The sequence below is a fragment of the Struthio camelus genome, chromosome W, assembly GCF_040807025.1.
Source record: "Struthio camelus isolate bStrCam1 chromosome W, bStrCam1.hap1, whole genome shotgun sequence".
Classification (NCBI taxonomy): Eukaryota; Metazoa; Chordata; class Aves; order Struthioniformes; family Struthionidae; genus Struthio; species Struthio camelus.
The window spans coordinates 58,037,052-58,054,892 of NC_090981.1; the positions used below are offsets into that span (position 1 = coordinate 58,037,052).

The 17,841-nt window shown below is 42.6% G+C and overlaps 1 protein-coding gene across 3 annotated transcripts in view; it reads right to left on the reverse strand.

Annotated features, from left to right (window-relative positions):
* Positions 1 to 17,733, reverse strand: part of LOC138060883 (phospholipid-transporting ATPase ID-like) — an 88,855-nt gene extending 71,122 nt beyond the window's left edge. The window contains exon 1 of one of the 3 annotated variants that reach the window (XM_068924964.1): positions 17,594 to 17,733. The gene's annotated coding sequence lies outside the window, so the exon portion shown is untranslated. Of the gene's footprint in view, positions 1 to 4,706; positions 4,987 to 5,186; positions 5,324 to 17,593 lie in introns of those variants that run through there. The other 2 variants (XM_068924967.1, XM_068924966.1) reach the window with 2 other exon arrangements.
* Between the last annotated feature and the right edge of the window lie 108 nt (positions 17,734 to 17,841).

A 17,841-nucleotide genomic window follows, 5' to 3' on the forward strand; every position in this document is an offset into this window, starting at 1 on the left:
AGCACAGTCTGCATGTAGCTTAAGATTGCAAAGGGTTGGCTGGTCGTAATCATTTGGTATAGGTACAATGCTGAACTCTGGACTTTGCTGTATTTGCCAAGTGCTTCAGAAAAACTATCTGCAACTACTAAATATCTCCCAGCTGTGTGCTTAATTGAAAGGCATATAACTTCAGTAGAGGGAAAAAAGGTTTATTTTTATGGGAGAGCAGAGAGAAGGGAGGTTATAAGCCTTCTTTTGGCAATAATAAAGTCAAACAAAAAATAGAGTTAAGATCAGCTTCTCATAAATAAAAACATGAAACTTCCCTCAGCTCTGACACATGGGTTTTGTTAATTACTGTGGTACATTAATCATTGGTTTCTGGCGTGACAGTAGGGTGATAAAAAGACTGCAACAATATACTGTTTTGTCATGGGGCATCTTTAATTCCTTCAGTGCATTTGATCAGAATTGCATCCACTGAATATCTTTGCTCAGCAGCAAATTCAAATTACCTTCAAGGGCAGCTTAAAGCAGCACAAGTATTCCTACAGGCTCACCGTTTCAAAGAAAACTTGTATTTTAGGGTAGACATGGATAATAACTTTACCACGCCCCTCTCTACCAATACCTTTCCAAATATGTTATTTCCATCACACAGATTTATCACAGCTGCCTGCTTAGCTAAAGCCCATGAGTTACAAATCTTTCCAAAGCTGACCTGATCCTCTAAGCAAAATTCAGTTCCTGCCTTGCCAAAACCACAATGTCATTTGAGTATGTGTCAGTATTCAATGGGTGCACGCATAATAACACAAAAGGCTTGACACAGCCCTAACCCGCTAAGGTGTACTCTTTATTTTGATAATATTACAGATATCTTCTTTTTCCAGTTTGTTTTTGACTCAGACATCTCATTCTCGTATTCCTTTAGCTAGCAACCGAATCTCCGACTTTTTTCACAGTCTGTAGCTTCTTTGTGTACCTGTCTGCTAACAGCCCAGTTTCTGGCAATACACCTTAATACTTTTATGTGCTTGTTTTCAGCCTGTGAGTTCATTGTCCTGCTGCTGCAAGTATGAAAACAAACCTAAGTAAATGGTGGTGGAGTTGTCCTCTTCGTTAGTGCTCAGCACTTCCTACTGGTGTTAACTCTTGCTTCAGGCACTGCAGACTGCTTCGACCGCTGCATTTCCTTCACCTGTTCCTTAGGTGCCACGTACAGTTCTCATTTGTGCTGGCGCTCACAATTTCTACAGCAAGATGTGTTCTTCTTGGCTGATGTTAGCTCTGCAAGCCTGTCTTTTTTTCTTGGCACATTTTGGTCTCTCAGTTGTACCTTAAGGGTCAAAGAACTCTCCACTGGTATCTATCAACAATCTCCTCCAGGGTTTTGTTCCATATTCCAGATGTGATCCAAATTCACATTCCTGTTTGGCTGTTATTTCTTATGTCTTGCTTTATTTTTTACATGAAAGGTTCAGCCTCCCTTCCAAAATTGCAACAATGGATTTTCAGCCTCAGTCACATACATTGCTATAGTTTTAATTTCCCTTTGCACTTTCTAGAAGAATGATGTCTCTCATATGCTTCATTTTCATGTGGTGTGAAGTACTTCTCAAATTTTGGTATGACATTTTCACAACCTCCTATTTCTGAATTAACTGAAAACCATAAAACATAGGAAAACTTCCTACAGTCAAAACACAGACAACTTCCTGTTTGCCTTTCCCAGGCACCAGTATTTTTCAGACGCAAAGTGAAGCACTGTTTAAAGCTCCCCAAGCTGTCTCCCATAGTATAGTCAACTCAGCTGGACTTCTTTGCTGTTCCATTTTCCGCTTGACCATTTTGTTTCATTTCTGTTTCCTCCTGGTACCCTGTGCTGTTCAGTAATCAACTGAGGCTGACGGTATTCAAAAGAGATCTTTATTAGTCATGCAGTTCCAGCTCCTCTGCCTAACAGGACATGTGTTACTTCCCCAGGTTTCCAGAGTCTATGGCGAAAATCATTTAAAGATCAAATTCCCAGTACCTCCCTTATGGGGAGTCAGAGGTATAAACTATGAATAAATTTCCTCTTCTCACTATGGAAGGTTTTTGTACATACAGCGCTCTACAAAATCCCTAACTAGGGCTTACGCTTCTGCAAAGACAATCCATTTGCTCTGTGGCTACTGACAGTTTCATCACAGGCTCTGAGCACTTTAATATCCACAGTGAGAGAAGCTACTTTGATGGGTCTTGAATAGGGAGGGGATGCTTTTTCACAATCCAAGGTCAGCCTTATTTAAGGCCTGAGAGTCAAAAGCCAGTATCTAGATTTGGCTTGAGAATGCAATTCCAATGTTCCTTCTGCCTAAGAGGCAGGTTGTAATGAGCTATGACACGTGGAATTCGCAGAGGCCACAACCTAACCCAAAAACATGACTCCCTAAGGGTAATTCACCAACCAAGAGCAAAGGCACTCTACTGCAAACTGGAGATGGAAGGAGGCACTCCTTGCCACTGCAATAATAAGTAGAAAAATAAGAAAAGATGCCACTCTGATGAACAGAAAGCAGATGTTCTGAGTGGAAAATATGGTTAGTTTCTTGGCCCCAGTTTCTCCGGGTGTAGCTACATGATACATCAGACTCAATGATAAATATGAATTAAAGAATACTTCGTGCTTCTGCTCCCACCACCTTGTTCCCAGACTCTGTGAAATGATCCATGTTAAATATAATATTTTTGGAAATGTTATTTTTAATCTAGATCATGGGGTGTAGTCCAGTACAGACTAAAATTCCTGTCCACACAGCGGTATTAGCAGATTCAATGGGGCAGTAAATTGTGATATGATGGTGGAAACAAGCACCCAGAGTCCAGGGGAGGTAGGCAGGAAAACAGGATTTCTCCAATCAGTTTTGCCACCAAAAATAATGATGTGATATATACGCATCCTTATTATGCAATGGCCTTGTCTAGCTGAAAATTCAGAGTGCGTGCCATGCCTTCACTCAACAGCTTTCCATGTCAGGTCAGCTTCTGCATGTGAGCAAGATTTGTAAGGGAACGTTTTTATCTGTATTCAGCTCATGTAGCAAACACAAATATTCACGGGTCTTAGAGCTTTTTTTTTCCTACTAAAGTACTAAATATCCAACCAACATCTCAGTACAGGAGAAAGCAGAATCCCAAGCACAGGACATATGACAGAAAAGGTTCAAAACTGCCTGTGTTGCTTAGTGTTTTTGGTGGAGTAATGCTACTGCATATCATGAGATGAACCAAGTCTAAGTCCTCAGACTTTGAACGCATATCACTCTAAACTGGATGTGGAGGAACAGCTGGGAAAATATTTAAGAGTTTAAACAAGTTAGGTGAGTTAGGTAACTACCTATTTTTCCCATGTCTTCATTTCATACTTGCTAAGGGGTTGTGCGATATCAGGTACTAAAAAAAAGGAGAGCCACATTTGCTCGCAGGTATCATACAGAAGAGCATTGCAGTTGGTACAACACTTCTTAATGCTCTGGCAAAAGCAGTGTAAACATCTGGTGCACTTGGCATGGGCTGACCTTGTAACATGCCACAAAAAGTCATGTTTGTAAAGGGTCCCATTTCAAGTGCTGATGTAGTAACAGTTTCAGTCAAATTGTTCAAATCGTGCTTCCAAAAAGTAAGCCGCATTTGCTTTCCTCCATTTAAAGCAAACATTAAAATTTCAGCCATTAAAAATAATTTGTACCAGTCATCGTTAATATTAATATACATTAGCAATTATATTTCTCTGCCCCTCCTTACATCCTCCTGTGCTTGAACTCCTCCAAAGCAAAGCAAAGCAGAGAACAGCACGTGTTTTACCTCTCCCTGCTTTGCCAATGGAAAATATAGGAACAGCGTGGCAGAACAGGCAACTGAAGCTTGTGGTTTTAATCTCAGAATAATACTCTTACTTTTGGGTTGCAGCTGGAATTCCCTGGATTCAACCCGGAATAAGTTTAAGAAACTATAAAAGACTAATCTTGTAGTCAGGATTCACAAAAGAAGTGGTGACTCACTTAAATTTGTGAGCTCTCTGCAAGGAGTTTGAAAGTTTGCCTAAAACCTCCCCAGCTTCCTAAATCAGGAATACCTGAGCAGGTATCCTGGAAGAAGTGAACTAGCCCTTCAGCTATTTTCTGGTGCTGTTGCAAGCTATATGTACAGCAGCTCACAAAATTATCCACAGACCAAACTGCTCCTACCCCTTACACTCTACTGTGCCAATACAATTAGATATAATTGCTGGAAAACAGACTCAGTCTGTTATCTGCCACGTTTTAAAGTAATGATCCCATATCCTCCATCTGTCTTCATTAAAACTCTCTTTAAATTGACACCAGAATGGCAGTCAAAATTTGCATTCAGCTCCTGTGGGTAAGTAAGTTAGTCGCAATGCTCAGGTTACTGATCCAACAGCGGAGGAAGAGAGCGTTCACAGAAAAGAAACGCAAACTGCAGTCTGCTCCCTCTGAAACAGTTCAAACAATAGCAGTTTCCCCATACAGCTGCTGGCTAAAATCCTGCACAGTGCAGTGCACTCCACCCAGAAGTCTATCGTTGCGGGCATATAAAAAAACTCAACGCAAAGCACTTTGACTAGGCTTTACAAAAATCTTGGGTCTGAAAATGCAAGCTTTCTGCCCCAGAAGCTGACAGAGAGAACAAACTAGTGAAAGGAAAGCATCGAATCTTACCCTTGAAGGCTTGTAAAAGTCACAGCAACAAAGTTACTGCCCTCCATAGCACTCCGATATAGTCCTCTCTTCTCGTTTACACACTGCTTTATCCCCTCCCAAGATCAACAGCCTCGCTCATAATCACAGAGAGACGATATTCATCTAAGAAATCAAAGCTTCTTTACACGGTGCAATAGGCATTGTGTCCTTGTCTCCAGCCCTGTAAAATGCACTGCAGATCCTGTCTGCCATGCAATGTCCCGGTAACTAAACTTACTCTAAGTTTCCTACTTCAGTCACTGGTCTTGGCTCCTTGCCAAATTCTTCTCTTTTTTTTTTTTTTAATTCTGTTTCCTGTAGATAGGGAGAGTGTAGTAGCTCCCTTAAAATAAAATGTCCAGGACAACAAGCTGTGAAAGACTAAAGCAGAAAAGCAAAGCACCTTGGGCTGTAATAGCCCATTTAATTCCAAAGACAACTGTTGCTCTCGTTACCTACCTCCTGCCAATGCAGAAGCTTTCGAAAGGAAACCGAGAGAGTAAAAGACCCCAGCATATCAAATTGCTTTTAAAAAGGATGAACTTGGTAAGGGATCCATTTCCCAGAAACAGCCCCACTCTCTGTCTGTATTCCCAAAGTTAGTGAGGATTCTTTAAATGCAGAGAAACTATCCTGCAAGCTGATCCCAAGGCTCCACCTAGTCCAATTTCCAACAGTTGTGAGAAGCAAACTCTGCAGAGAAAAACCTCGTAAAGTACAGTTGCATAACTCAACCACAGGGCTTCCTCTAGTCAGCCAGAGGACAGCTTACGCGCCGAAATGTAAGGGTTTACTCATCCCTAACAGAATTACCTCCCCTTGGCCTCTTTGACATCCGCACGGCCTCACAGACAGTGCACAGCTGTCAAGGTGGTCCTCCTTGCCAATTGCTCTCAGCGTAATCACAAGCCTCTGCACCTTCCCACTCGCTCTCCCACCTTCAGCAGACCACACTTAAATTTTTTGTCAAATGTAAGGACCTTTCACACTATAGTGCCCTCCCCCCCCGCCACATGCCTGTCTCCCAGCACTTTACCTGCTATGTACCCTACAAAAATAAAACTGGGCCAACTACAACTTTAAGGAACCTTCCTGCTTCCCTATACATATGAATTGCGATTATTCTTAAGATGACCATATCCTTCCCTAAGATGATTCAACAGTAATGCCTGCCAGAAGCATGCTGATTTACCACAGACAGCAGGAGAAAGTTTATTTAATATAAAAGATTTCTATATGCATTTCTCTCTCATTTTTCTTTCATCTGTTGTATTTTCCCATTGGATTTGTGTGAACACTATTAGAATTTCAATTCTACCCACAAATACATTAATCAGCTGATTAATCCTAAAAACATGAAAGTAAAGGGTTTGTCAAAGAGCATTCTCTGGAAGGTGAAATTTTCTTAAGTCCCGTTGATGGAAAAGCTGTGGAAGGTCCTTGATGCTGTAGTGGCAGTAGTCCAGTGGTCATGAAGGGATGGAGCGTAGAGAAACAATCAACTGGATCTTCTTGCACTGTAAGCAATTTCTGATGGAAGAGCAAGAGCCTGCACCCCTCTGCATTAATGCCAGAGTTATTCTCTGAAGCTACACCTGTTTCAGGTAACACTCATTGAATCTGATTTCTAATTCCAACACGAGGAATTCATACAAACAGCCAACATGAGACAGGACATGTAGGAATGATCTCCTCAAGACTGAAGTTATTTGCAGAGGATTGTGAATTGATAAATATCTAATTCGAAGATGAATTTCCCTGCACTAGCCATTTCTCATGTTCTCGCTACCCACACCCCATCTCAACTCCAACAGTCATTCACTGAAGTAGCATATTTTTTCCTATGGCCAATAGAACAAGGATCTATATTAATTTCAGTCTTTTACAGTTTCAAGAACCTCTTGTTCTTGCTTTATTCTGGAGTTTTTCTCCTTCTTAGACTCAGAACTTTTCTCTGCTTTTTTTTTTCATTTTATTTTAATATGTTAGCTAGTGACAATTCATTACATACTACTCCCACTTTCTCCCTTTGCTGCTAACTTTATAATGACAAGTTACTACTTTCACCCTCGCCTCAGTCGTTTCTTCCTTCCCTAGTTTTAGGTTCGTCTCCTTCCTTTGACAAAAGAGTGGACCCAGCCGTAAAATCAACTGGCCTTGGAGCTTGTTGTTTAGGCCTGACAATAGCTAATGGTTGGGTAAACTCTTTTGTTTTTCTTGCTTTTTTCTTGGCACTGAAATCCGCATCACCTACATCGGTAATGACTTTTCCCTTCAGCTATACTTTCCCCACAGACTTCAATGAACCTACTCACGTAAGCAAAGTTCAGCGCATGAGGAAGCATTTAGGAGTGCAGGAGTGATTCAGTATTTTCAGCTCAGCTCTGAGGTCTCTTGTGCTTGCATTAAACATAGGTTCCTGGAAACCATCTTCCCAAAGCTCACACCATTTTTTTGGCTCCTTTGCAAATTTCTGAACACATCAGGGAGGAGTGCAGCCTGCAAAGTAAGTTCTCTAAATTCCAATGCCTCCATAAAGTACCTACATGTATGCCGGGTATCTGAGCGCCCACTGCAGTCAGTGGAGCTAGTCTACATGATCGGGGCAGAGATTCAGCTGACCAAATGCAGGGGCTACACTTGGGTGAGATGACGCACTCTCCAGACTTCCCTAACTGTATTCATTAGCTCTCCATCGGCAGTAGTAGGAGCTCAAACACTGAGCTCACGTGCTGACATCTAAATTTAGGGATCCTAATCTATGAGTTAAATCCTATCTCAGGTGCTGGCTGACAAATCCAAACAGCAAAACTTTCTATTTTCAGCAGCCAAGCAGCAAGGCAGTGGTTAGATTGCTGTGCTCTCCTGTAGCCCTGGGCCTTCCTTCCAGTTTGGCATAGCTGCACCTGTGGGAAGAAGGCATTCAGGCTGTTGCCTTTTCCTTAAACAGGAGCTGTTTACTTGGACGGGTAACTACCTCCGCAGCATGGTGCTTTGAATCCTCCGCTTTCCCTGCCACAGAAGGCTAGTGTAGTGGGATGGATTGAAATTCATGCTTTTTGAACCTTATCCTAGAACCATAGGTGGCAGAATGACTTCCAGACATTCAGTCTGTGTTGGATTTGAACCATGACCAAGGTGCAAAACTGAGGCCTTAATGATAGCGGTCTTTAAGGGATGCCCTCAGCCCACCCTCAAGATCAGATTCTCTGTCCTTCTGCACAGCAAACCTCTGAGAGCCAGAGACTCTTTGGAGCGCATAGGACCCAGACATGCCTGGTAACCTAGAGCAGCATTGTGTGGCTTAATATGCCTTCAAGCAACCCGAGAGGAACAGGAGAGAAACAGACTTTGGAACATGCCACAGTGTAGACTTAAACTAAACGCCAGTCCTTTCAATAAGCCCTCCCTATGTCAGTGTTATCAAAACTACTTTCAACCAAATGCCTCCCCGAGCCAGGCAAGAGCTCCTCTTTGTAGGGGAGTGATAAGGAGCAAACATCACTTTGGGGTCCACTGGCAAATCTGTTACTGTCATAAGAGCCTACAAAGGCTGCGAGGGGGTCAGATGGGCATTTTGTCTTGGCTGCTCTTCCTACAAGAAGCTTTCCCCAACCTATTGCTGTTGCAAGTCAATGTAGGAGGCATGAAAGATACAGGACTGAAAGGACCTACACATTGATGTCAGTCCCTTGAGTATCAAAGAACTGTTTAAAAAGTGCAGTGTAGGAGGACCCACAGAACATCCAGTTTGCAGATTGCCATAGGCCACAAAACAGTAGCACAATAATAAAGCAAGGAATAGAAGACCAAAAGTCCCAAAATACAGTGTCACAGGTGAGGGCAGGAAGCTGAAGTGTACTGACAGTGTCCTCAGTCCTGGTAGAGGATCTAACAGGTAAAATTGGCTACAGGTGGCAGAAAGTATACTGTGATTCCACTGCAGAGGAAGGGAAAAATAAATCCTAAAGGTTCCTGTTAATATGACCAGACCGTGGGATGAAAATGAAATGGATACAGGAAGGCAACCTTTTGACGTGACTAGATAGAAAGATCGGTTACTGTCAGAGTAGCCTCGCCTGTTGGGAGCTTCTCAGCCAAATTATTTTAACTGCTCCTCCAAAGAACTGACCCAAGGTCCGATGGAAATTGGTGGAAATTCAAAGTTACACAATTTGGAGGGATGCTCTGAATTCCTATCAGTGTACATCCAGCCCCTTGGATGCAATCTAAACAGAAGTCTGGTGAGCAGCTTCAGCACTGCAGGTCCATACAGAAATAGTCCCATACTTCACCTATTATTCCAGTACCTGGGAGCAGAGAGAGTGCTATAAGTTACATGTGAAATGGAAATCAGTCAGAAAATAGTTTCAGTGGGTGTGTGCAGAATAATGTGACTCATACTGATCAGGATTCAGTAGAGTGCCACTTACTTGCAGCAGGGAAAGCAGGGTGTGTAGCAAGAAATTCCCTTTTCCTCTCAGAGCCCCTCACCCAGTACTCCTGGCCTTTAAGAAAAAAATGATCATCTGGGGAAATTCATAAGAAATCCGCAAAGCTGCAGCCTCTTGCTTCCTAAAGGAAAAGAGCAACTTGTTCTGGTGACTATCAGTCTCGTCTTCCTGGCACCAACACCAGCAAATGGGATACCTTCTGACGCTTTAAAATAGGAATTAAAATAGTCTCTCTCTCTCTTCCCCACCTTCACAGTCTATAGAAGACGGAGCAGAGTTAAGGAGATTTTGGTCAAAGAGCACTCATATGAGTTTCGGCAGTTCAAATTACGCTGAAGGGGAGATAAAGTTTACACTCAGTTCTGTGGAGAACGAGGCCTGAGTTCATCTCTTCAGTGAGGTCTCGTTCTCACTGGATTTTGTCTTGTGTTTGCAAGCTCTCCTTTGGCCAACAGTTTTCATTTCTCCTGGTGCAGAAGGGGCTGATCGATAGGGAGGAACTGTAAAGCATTTGCTGTGATCCTGTGATCACAGCAATTGGGTGATTTGATGGTCTCCATAGCCAATGGGCGTTGATGGAGATCCACCTGTGATAGGATTAAATTCTTGGAATATAAATCTGTATCTCTTCATTTGCCCAGGACACTGCGCGTGCCTGACTATACAGGGAAAGAATACAAAACAATCAGCCACTGCAGCAAAGCCCAGGTGTGTCCATGCTGCTTTTAGCACATATTTCCTAATCATCTTCAGTGAACAAAGTGGAATCATGGGGGCAATATTTGGGAGGGCTTGTTAAAAGCTAATCCTACCTACGTGAACGGAAAAGTCAATAGCTGAGGGTAAAGCAACATCCTAGCTTGTTAGAGCCTCAGATTAAAATGCCCTTTGCAACACGGGTATTACACAAGACCTCCTGATGTTATCTGCAAGCCAGTAGCTGCCACAAATGCATATGCTGTATCTGGTGGCACTGCAAACATTGTCACTTGCACACTCCTCAAACACACATCAGAAAACAAGAGCATAACCTCTGAGGAACTAGGACTTCCCTCAGTGGGACCCACTACTTCAAGATACAAAGGAAATTCAACCCATGCAGAGACAGCAAAATGCCTAGGTGTTTTATAGCGTCATCATTTGCCTCTGAGCTGCACTGGAAAAACGACACTTTTGGCATGTACAACATGACCCAAAACATCTGTAGCCTCCACTAACAGATGCTCAGGCCCCAGGCGTGCTTAGCCTGGGTACTCTTTCTGTGACCCTCAACTGCAGCGGAAGAGCAAGCGCCAATGCCTAACAAATGTGTTAGGAGAGGTCACGAGGCAAAGGAGAAAGGGGTGCCCTGGATCTGTGCTTGAGTTGTCCAGTCTGTAGTCATACAGGACTCCAAGGAGCAGAGTCCACCACTCTGCACAGGCAGTTTCATTCAGCTCTAATGTGGCTCTGTCCCTCATTGCCACTTCCACAGGTTTCGGCGCTAAGCATATGTGAAAGCAATGAGAGATCCATGGATCTTCAGGGAACAGATAGCTTCTGCATTCCCTGAAGCATCACCCAAAGGCCTCGGATTTATTTGTTCAAATTTTTCATGTTTTCCATTATATATTGCTTTGATATTGAGTTATCCTTAACAGGGAAAACTCAGGTGGCACTCCAAGACAGTTCCTTTAAATACTATGTTACATCTATTATGCTCAGAAATACTTTAACTGTATTTCCAAGTGCACATATATGTGCACACATATCTGTACTTCTCCAGGTTACACATACAGCCTACAGGGGAAAACACTGAAGCAATCTGCTGGCTTCCATGAAATTCTTTCTCGTATCAATCATAATTTTTATATATTATATTACTATTTTCTATATTACATCTTTATTGTATTATTATAGCTTTGGCTGGCTGCCCTTTACCAGAGGGCAATAAGATCTTGAAGAGGTCAGCTGGAGCTCAAAGAGGGCCAGGGTGATGTCCCCTCTAGGGCTATACAGCAAGACCAGCCTCTCTGTACCTGCACGCTCCCAAAAATCAACACAAGCACACAGGAATATATTATTCTAGTGCTGAAGACTGAGACTGGGTGACTTCTTGATTTGTCCTAACTCATGATCTGTGAGCTCTGACTTGTGGCAACGGATCATGGAGTGACTCAGGACGGAGTCAGAAAGAAATAGCCAACTCATAAAACAAGGCCCAGGGACCTAGTCTATTGAGAAGAAAGAATCTGGCTCCCTTCTGAAACATCAAGTTTTAGCTAATTAACCAAAGATCTTAGATGGCTGCTCTAATACACACTGGCATAAATATGCACAAAACTATTAATTTCCCTGGAGAACCCCCAAAAGGAAACGGCATGACATCTCTGTCAACAGCTTGCACTTGAATTGCAGAATCACCTCTGTGCTAAGTAAACAGTATATAACATGGCTCTGCCAGCACGGCACAGACGTGCCAGGGCCTGGCACTGACAACCTTTGCCTTTTATTCAGTACGAGTTTATTTTATGTTGGATTGTTCTGTTCCCTGTTTTCCAGGTGTTTAAAGGAAATGTATGTTTCTTTGCACTCACACAGTTGAGAACAAAGGCCTGCATTATTCTCATCTCTGTGCACGCAGAAAGGCTTTTAAGTAGTGAATTCCCATTAACTTCAATGGAAGTTTTGCACATAAATCCCTCTGCAGCCAAATGAAAGAGAGGAATAATTTGCTGGGTGTGCAGGGCCTTCAGGATATGATGGCAGTGTTAAGTAGGACATGTTCTTTTCCCAAAAGTGCTACAACAATTAAAAAAAACCATAACCTGCAGGGGGAGAACACAGCAGCAGCTCAGTCAGGAGAGAAATCCAGAGAAGATACAACGGTGCCCACAGCCACAAAGGTGCAAGGGGTGTTGCTCTGATTTGAGGTTAACCATAGCCATTTTTCCTATTGCGGTGTGATGTAGTATCACAGAACAGCCTTATATAATCAAGGAGATACATGGAGAGGGAGGCAAGTTTTTAAATTAAACACACTATTCCCAATGTTGCCATGTTTGGTTTTCGTGTGCGGCTCGCAGGATGAAACTAGTAGTGAACCCTGCAAGAAGAAAAGGCATTTGCTATTTCTGATAAAATCAAAAAGGTTTTCCCAGCGTATCTCCAGAAGGCTGTGACACACAGCCTGAAGCTAGGAATGTGCTAATGAAGGCATACAGCAGAAAACTTAACCAAAGAACAGCAGAGATGAAAGGGAATTAAGTAAGGTAGCTACCAAACACCTAGTCACAGGGAAGTAAAGAGAGGAATTTTCCTAACAAGGAAGTAAAAAACCCAATGGCAATCTGGCTTGGTGTGGCACAGAAACAAAACTTCAACCTTTGCTCGCATCTCCTCTGCCCCAGGAGGGGGGAGGTTGCAGCAGCCACCTTCGATAGCTTTCAAATAATGACAGAACATCCCAACTGAAAATAAGAGATATAAGCTACAGGCAGGCTAATGCAGCCAACAAGAAACTGTGCTGTTAAGCCTCATCTTGAGGGTGTGTTTTGTTTTTTTTAGCTTTTTTTCCCCATCTTCCCTTACTTATAAATCTGCATTTTTAACTTTCATACAACCTTGAATCTTGGCAAGTGATACAGCATTCCTCATCCCAGACGTGGTGAATTTTCGAAAGCACGGTTCTGCAACATCTTTCCCATAGCCCAGCTCCAGATTGGGTTACTGGCCCAGTACCCAAAGCTTACAGCTGCCAGTGTAGCTGTTTAGGCTAGTTTGAAAGGGGCTGCAGGGCTTGGGTGAAGAAGAAACGTCTTCTAAGGACCAGTAGTATCTGGACAAGTTCCCTGGCATGAAGCAAAGTAGTAGAAAACACATGTAATCCCTGTGCATATTTGCAACAGTGGTAGCAACAGTGGTGTAATCAGAACAGAATAAATGCTGTGTACATGTAACTCATAATTCCTCCTAGAAAGAGAAAAATGGGATTAGTTTTGGGTGGAGAGTGGCACACAGATTCAAACGGCTTAGTTACAGGTCTGAGGGCTCTTTGGATGTCATCTGCTGAACAGGGAGTGTTTGCCCAGAAAAGCACAGCTTCATTCATATGGACATGGATTTGTTCCCACACTGAGACTGCTATTTTGGACAAATACCATTTTAGCCAAAGGAGAAAAAGCAGCATAAAACGCAAAGGGGTCAGGCAAAGGCAGCGTCCCGAGTGAGTTTGTGTAGTACATTTGGGAAGAGAGTTACACTACTACAAGAAAAATTGCTGAGAAGAAATTTTGTTTGTAAACCAAGTAAATAAAAGCACGTTAGCCTGGCCAGCCCTTATGCAGCACAGCTTTACAGCTAGGGTTAAACACAAGGGAAATTGTGCTGATAATCCAGAAAATGATGATCTCTGGCAAGCAGCCAGAGTCAAAAGTAAAGTCTGGTGATCACCAGTAGCTAGAAAGACTGTTTGACACGTGGCAAAGTAGTGGGTAGCAGTTCTGTACCTTGTGACTCTCCAAAAAGTTTGTGACATGAGGCAACCATCTCAGACAGACAGGACATGTAAATAGACCAAAGTGTATATTGTTTCATTAATCAATATCTGGAAGGACATTGCAGGATGATTTTAATTTATGCAGTAAGTAGTTTCAAAAGTTCCAGAGTAAAGTTTGAAGTATTTGCTTGGTACAGATGTTGCTCAGAATGGCTCTAAGACAAACTCCAATGTCCGAAAGGTGGGAAAGAAGCCACCCCGGAAAGAGACTCTAATGAGGGACCTTTGTTGGGACCTAAACAGCGACCAGTGACCATTTTATAGTTGTGATTGTTGCTGCTAGATTTCAAAATCCATAGACTATCTCCAGGAGTTGCTATTCATTTGTGGTGTCAAGTCTTTGGAAGAAAAATTTCTTGAAAGCTGGTTTTAGTCTCCAGCTCATCTTACAAGAGTCCTACAATTTTGAACAGGTTTTTCTATTTTTGGTTCATGTTTCTAGTCTTTTGTTTGTTAAAGAAACAATAAGGGGCCTCCGTGGAGCCTCTTACAAGCATTGAAAGAAGAGACGTAAAGGAAGAAGGAAAGTACTTAGAGTTTATGAAGACAAGGTAGCAGAAGCAAAAGGATTCACATGCAAAAAAGAAAATTTAGGATCATAACAGGATGAAGTAAAATAGCCCTAAGGTCAGACCTAGACTGAAAGACAAACACACTTCTAGATAATTATAATGATAATGAAAAGCACTGAAAACCAGTGAATTTAATGTGACTGCTTACAGGTGGGAGCCTATGTTTCATATGACTGCAGCCTCAGGGCTCCTGTCACATTCATAGACAAGTCTAACACTGGCAGCTGAAGCATTTGTTGATCTTGCAGCTGAAGAGGATGTTACTTAGAGTAGTCATGGTTTACAGCCCTGCAAATAAACACAAACCACCATCGATTTCAGTTTATGCTCATATGACAGTTCCTATAAATTATGCAGGTCAAGAGACACACATCTGTCTGGTTGATCTTGCTATGAGGGAGCAGCCTTCAAGAGATGTTCGACATTGTAACCACGCCAGCCATCCCACTCCTGTGAACATGAGCCAGAGCCCTTAGAAAGAAACCCTCTGAGGTAGAAACCGATTCTTCTGAGTCTACAGTACACAGCACCGAGGGCAGAGGGGTCTCCTCTGCATAGGACAGCCAGTTAGTGCTGCAGCATTGAGAGGAAGAGAAAACCAGGGAGAACGAGCCTTATTGGGATGAAATACAGCAACCTGTTGCAACTAACCATAGTTTAGGCAAAAACATTGCTCTCCTTCCCCTTACTTTTGTATCAATAGCCTTTATGCTTGAAAATCTGAGGCTGTAGATTTAAGACAGAAAAGTAAACTAAATCTTATTTGTTCAAGAAGTGAAATGCCAGGTGGAGAAAGCACTGGCAACATGCCTGACGATGCCAACAACAGGATAAATTACACACAACAGCTCTTATCAAAAGGCAGTGAAAAGAAAGTGAAGGTCTTAATGTTAAACTGCTAGGTAATCCACATGGTCACTGAAATTGCAACCATTAGTAGCTAAGAGTCCAATAAACTAAGGATCACATGAACAATGGAGTAGGAAGGAAGCAATGCAATGAAAGTATAATGCTGTAAATAAGCTCTCCAGGCAAGCAGGGAGCTGCACAGGCCCCTGGACTGACTCAGGGAAAGTGAGAAGCAGCCTTGTTCATGTAGGGATTAGTTACTGGCCCTGTCCACAGAGCACACACCTAGCTTTGACCTTGGATTTACCATAATGGTGTCCAACCATCAGTCTTAGCATCTCACATTGCCATCCATCACTGCAGCATGTGAGAAAAAAGTAAAGCGTTCAGTGGACTGTGACCTGCCTGTTTTACCTCCACTCAGTGCTCCTGCTTGGGGCATGGCTTTTAAAGCACTGGTAAGCTGCATAATTCAAACTTTCGAGTTGGAAAAGTCTGTTTTAACTTTCCTCCAGCAGCTATAGACCGAAGCAGCTATAGGTGACTAGAAGTCACCTCTTAGAGGCCTCCAGCCCTAAAGCACTAACAAGGCTAGGGGTCTCAGGTGGGTTTGCTTCATCATCACTATACCCACTCACCCATGTACAAGAGCCTAACCCTGCTCCTCGTGCCCCTGCACTACTCCGACCTGCAGTCAGTGGTGAGCACTCGCAAACATTACCACACTAACGGTCAGCCCTAGAGGGGACCCATACACGTGAGGGACTGGAAGGCTGTCCAGACTAAGCATCGTCACACGGAGTGCATGCAAGGTGTGCAACCGAGGAGCACGCCGCAGCCTCCCTCGTGCAGACAACCTACCTCTTGTTTCTTGCACTGGCGGTCTCTCTTGTCTGATGAGGAATAACTGTTCTCACTGAAACTGAAAGCAAGTCTCCGGCCTGACACGAAGACAATTATACTCCCAGGAAACGGTGTGATTTACTTTGATATCACTAAAATAACATACTTCACTCTTCCCTCCCTTTTAGATTTTTTTTTTTTTGCTTAAGCCCAGAAGAGTAACTTACAATAATGCTAAACTGTATGTAGGTCATGAATAAGCTAACAACTAGAATCAAAGCTGAAGTGCAATCAGCACACATTTGACTAGGAAGAGCTCCACAGAGAATTTTTACCTATAACAAAAATAAGTCATTCACTTGAGAGGAAGTAAAGAGCTACATCTGTAACGTGAACTGCAGCTTTTTTTGCTCTGATGTTTTGCAACCAAGTTATACCGATAGAGACACTGCCTCTGTCATCAATAGTACGGCCTTAACCTTTCTCTCAATATGATTTTTGAGCTAATTTCTCATTTGCAAAGATACACATTAGGGTTAGTGCAGCAAGTTAACTTCAGCTAAAACAAAAAAGCTTCTACACCTGCCAGCCTCACTTAGCGAATCTCCTGCTGGCTTCTGTGAGACCGTTGTTTGTGTCAGGATGCCTGAATAGTCATGTTTTCGTGGACAGAGAGAGAAGATCAATGCTCTGTGGTGAAAATCTTCCTTCCACACATGGCTAAAATGATTTAATCATGGGCTGACAGTCAAATTAGTATCAGACATGGGGTAAGGATGGAAGAGTCCTTCTGTTGGAGTAGCAAGGACCTGGAGGAGAAGGAGTCATTTTTCTCTGTGCTAGGGAAGATGCTTTGAATATGTTTCATGTGGTCAGTTCTCTACCATCATAATGTGTGTTAGTCTCTTCTCTTTGCATAGTGTGGCACATATAAGTTTAATCAAACAAAAATAATGGTGCTCAGTAAAAGCATATCTAGGTGAAAGCTAATGTCCTGAGATATATAAGGTTCTAAGTGATGCAAATCCTCCATTCTGAGTCTTACCCTCTCCAATTTTAAAGGCAGCAAAGACCATTATTTTCATTTACTATACAACAGGTCAGAGAACAACACTCATTAATTTGTTCATCTACCTATCTGAGCATATTTCTTCCAGAGATAGTCACTTATGATGCAAAAACCCTTTATGATGGAGGCAAGAAGTTCCAGTGTTTCATGCCTTTACTGTTAAACCAAAATGCAGTCACCAACAACACCAAGAATAGAGAGAATACTGAGGAAAAGCAAAGGCCAGGCTCTCCCTTCAGATATTATAGAGAGAGAACAGAGACCTAAACCCAAAGCCAGGAAAGTGAACACGTGTTTTCCTGCTGATTTTTGAAGGCTTTGCTAAAGCCTCACTTCAGTGGTCCCAGCTCACTCAACTTTTCTTAAGTTACTGACATAGTAAGACCGGCACTACCTAAAGAAAACTTACTCTCAAGAGACATTTACAGACACAGAATAATCTAGCATGCTAAAGCAAAAAAACACACAATAAAAATAGAAAGCAAGGCTCCTACACGAGGTTTTACACTTTTCTTCTAGATCACATGAAGAAATTGGCCTACCTGGCTGTTCGGTGTTTCCTTTTCTATCTGGAGCTGTTTGTCAAGACAAGCATGAAGGAATTTTTCAGCACCATTCAAAAACGTACAGTTTCTTTTAAAAACCCTAGGTGATTATTCAACAGAGAACGCCAAGCTTCCTTCTAGCTCAGCTGCAAAGCTCGCTAGGGGACACCACGCTTTCCAGGATCTGGAGGTAAACGCGGGCTGGGACACGCTGAACGTGATCCTTATGTCCCAGAAGTTACAGG